Consider the following 3,724-nt stretch of genomic DNA (forward strand, 5'->3'; position numbering starts at 1 on the left):
TTATTAAAGATAGTTTGAGCGTCTGAAAAACTTTAAGTTAGAAATAATGGATATTTGGTCTGGCTCACTTATCTAGGTTATTGACTCTTCTGACTGGAAAACACTAGCTTACCTTTGTTTTCTTTCTTTAATGTTTTTGTTTTTTTGTGTGTGTGTTATTTTCGCTATTTTATCTTTTTCGATTAACAGACCGGGAAATACTAGCTTAATATTGCAGTCATTGCTGCCGTGTCAGACATTTCATCTATTGTTTTTTACAGACCAAGGATTATATAATATAGTCTCGAACATATTATATCCAAATAACATATAACATCCTGCAGACAATATCCAACATATAACACCTTGCAAACAAAATTCAACAGATAACATCTTGCAAACAATATCAAACAGACAATACTTTGGTAGACAAAATGCAGCTGGTATAGTCTTGCAGACAAAATCAAGACGATAACATCCTTCAGACAAATCCAAAAAATAACATCGTACAAAGTAAAGAAGATCAAATCCAACTAATACTGTCCAGAAGATAACAACTTATTAGATTATATCAATTCAGTTTGTTTGTTTAATTTGGCTAAACATTGTTATAGAGTGAATTTTTAATAAAAATAAAATTTCAACACACACACACACGAGTAAATCTTGTGTCGTAACAATTAACTTTAACGTATAGGCTATGCCTGCCATAAATAGCTAGCCTGCGATATTTTAACCTTCCTGGTTGGGGTAATGATTGATTTTTAATTAGAATCCGTTTGGATAACTGTCAGACAGATATGTAACTTGTGGTTAAGTTGCGGGTAACGACAAAAGAAAAGACAATCCAGAGACAATTTGTGTTAATTGGCAGTAATTGACTTAAAATGAGTTTTTCCATAAATAGTTATTAATAAAGGAGGAAAAGGGAGACTTATTATAACTTCGACAGGGGTGCTAAATTATTGGCAGCAAGATAAAGTTAATTCTGACTGGCTAAGCTAAATGTAGGGAAGTCTTCCCAGGCGAACTTCAAAGTTTTCAGTAATTTCCATTCGCGAAATTAACAGTCCAAGCGTTTCTGCGAAAGGGGAAGTGATTGACACCGAGGGTGTAGAAAGTGTTCTTCTGTTATAAATTGTCCAGAGGAGAGACGTTTGGAAGCTGAGGGACACGGGACTTAAAGGAAAGAGAGATTTCGCTTCATAAACCGAGTCTCGGAAAGCACACGATATGTTCCAGTCACATAAAAGATGTTCGTTGTACAAGTTTGTAACTATTTGTTGCATTTATTCATTTTAAATTCATACATCAATTTTCCTCGTGTATTCTGAGAAAGTTTTACAGTGTTACCTTGATGTGAAGTTTTAGAGAATTGCTGGAATTTACTCTTTTTTATATGTAATTGGAATTTCGTACTGAGAATGCGTGAATTTATAGGTCTTAAAAAGGAAAGACTAATGTAGACTAGGAAATTATTGAACTATGTCAAGAAACGTTATGCCAATGAAATGCTAGTTAGCAAGTAATTTAATTAGGAAAAGAGCTTTAGTCCATTAATTCATTCGTGTAATTTAAGTTGTGAATTCTTTTCAATCGAGAAATCGGCGCATGTGACCGGCACATAATCCAGTTACTGTTTTATATATCACTGGGCGTAGTACGGTTCATTGTGTCTAGGTTATGTCAAAGTCCATTTTGGAGTGCATTTGGCGCTGGGGAAAGACATTATTTTCATGATAATAGGACTGCGTGTCAGAGTCATATTGACCCATATTAGCCTTAGTTATGTTGAATTACGATAAGACGAAATCTGGAGTAACAAAAGTGTGGATTATTGCTCGATCCCAGAAGTTAAAAAGCCTGACAAATATTTACGTTGCGCTGTTATTTATTTAAAAGGGGTTGGGTCTTATGTAACGTGTTTAGGCTCCAATAAACATTAACACAAGAAAGAGTGAAAACAACCAGCTTTGAAAAAATATAATAATTTATTTCCCTGGAAAAATTCAATAAAAACAACAAAAAATATGAATTTACGGTTTTATAGAATCCAGTCAGGATCTATATCAACACCTCGTTTTTATAAAACGAACAGTCAAGGTCGAACTATTTTCTGAAATATGTATTATCGTTAGTGAATAAATTTACATTACAATAGCAAGAAATGAAAAATGAAAATAACTTAAAAATGACAAACAAACAATTAAATTGAAATAAATATATATTAGATCAGATATAATTAAATCGAATATACATAACACTGGGGGAATCCATTTATGCACCAGGAAGTGGGAAAAGTTAGCAAACAAAAAAGCTATGGTATCTCTGTTCCGATTTTGTTATTCCATTCATTATTTTCATGTTTTATTTTATTATTTACCCGAGCTGGGCAATAAAACGTTGGACAATCATCTCCTAAAAATTTATAACCAAACAAAAGCGCCACATATATAACAGAGAGTATCCCTAAGATAATTACAGCTTATATCTAGTAGTTGGTATCAAATATATACTATTAATATCTATCATAAAAGATACAAAATAATATGCAGCAAATAATATACAGGAAATAATATTAAACAAATAATATCTTTCCTTTTTTTTAAAGGTTAAATAACATTTTTCATCACGTGATAGGCTGTACTCAACGGCCAGTATATTTGATGGAAGAAGAAGAAAGCATCCCATAATGTCCCATAGATAGCAAATTGAAGATTGTATTCAACATAAAATTCCTAGCATCAGATAACGACGAGAAGAGTATTCCAACATATAATAATCAGCATATAATATTCAAAGGATAACATATAACAGATTCTATCCAGAACATAACAGACATACGTCAATACCCATCATATATTAAGCAGCATATATTGTCCTCAAAATCATATCTAACAAATAGTAACTATATATGTAAATATCAAAGATATACTATTCCACGATGATATCTAACAATTAATATCCAGCACATAAATGAATTCAGACGATAATATCTAACTCATAATATCAAGCATATCAATGCATTCAGACGGTAAGATCTAACAGAAAATATCCAGTTTATAAATACATGTACAGGTATAAGATAATACCTAACATTTAATATCCAGCATATAAATACATGTATAAGATAATACCTAACATTTAATATCTAGCATATAAATACATGTATAAGATAATACCTAACATTTAATATCCAGCTTATAAATACATGTATAAGATAATATCTAACATTCAATATCCAGCTTATAAATACATGTATAAGATAATATCTAACATTTAATATCCAGCTTATAAATACATGTATAAGATAATATCTAACATTTAATATCCAGCATATAAATGCATGTATAAATTAATATCTAACAGCTAATATCCAGACAACTATGATATAACGGATAATATCCAAAGCTGAATTTTCAAAAATAATGTAGAGAAGATATTTATTAGTCTTTGTGGCAAATCATCGATTTCTTCGTGTCTTTACTGAGTGTTCATTCTTTAAGTTCATTGTTTCAATTTTATATCCACTTGTAAGCAACGAATCAAGTGGATAATTGTCGGTATTTTATTGCTCCAACTTGTTCCTTAAAAATGCTATCTTTTTTTATTTCTTGGATATATGTATCCTCTTTAATGACTAGAAACTCTTGTACATCTTTGTTTATAATTTGTTTTTATTTCTTCTGTCTTTTACGTCTTTTTATGCCCTCTGTGTTTTATGTCTTTTTATGCCTGACGTCTA

The sequence above is a fragment of the Sinohyriopsis cumingii genome, chromosome 9 (genome assembly GCF_028554795.1).
Source record: "Sinohyriopsis cumingii isolate HCF-2022 chromosome 9, ASM2855479v2, whole genome shotgun sequence".
In the NCBI taxonomy this organism is placed as follows: domain Eukaryota; kingdom Metazoa; phylum Mollusca; class Bivalvia; order Unionida; family Unionidae; genus Sinohyriopsis; species Sinohyriopsis cumingii.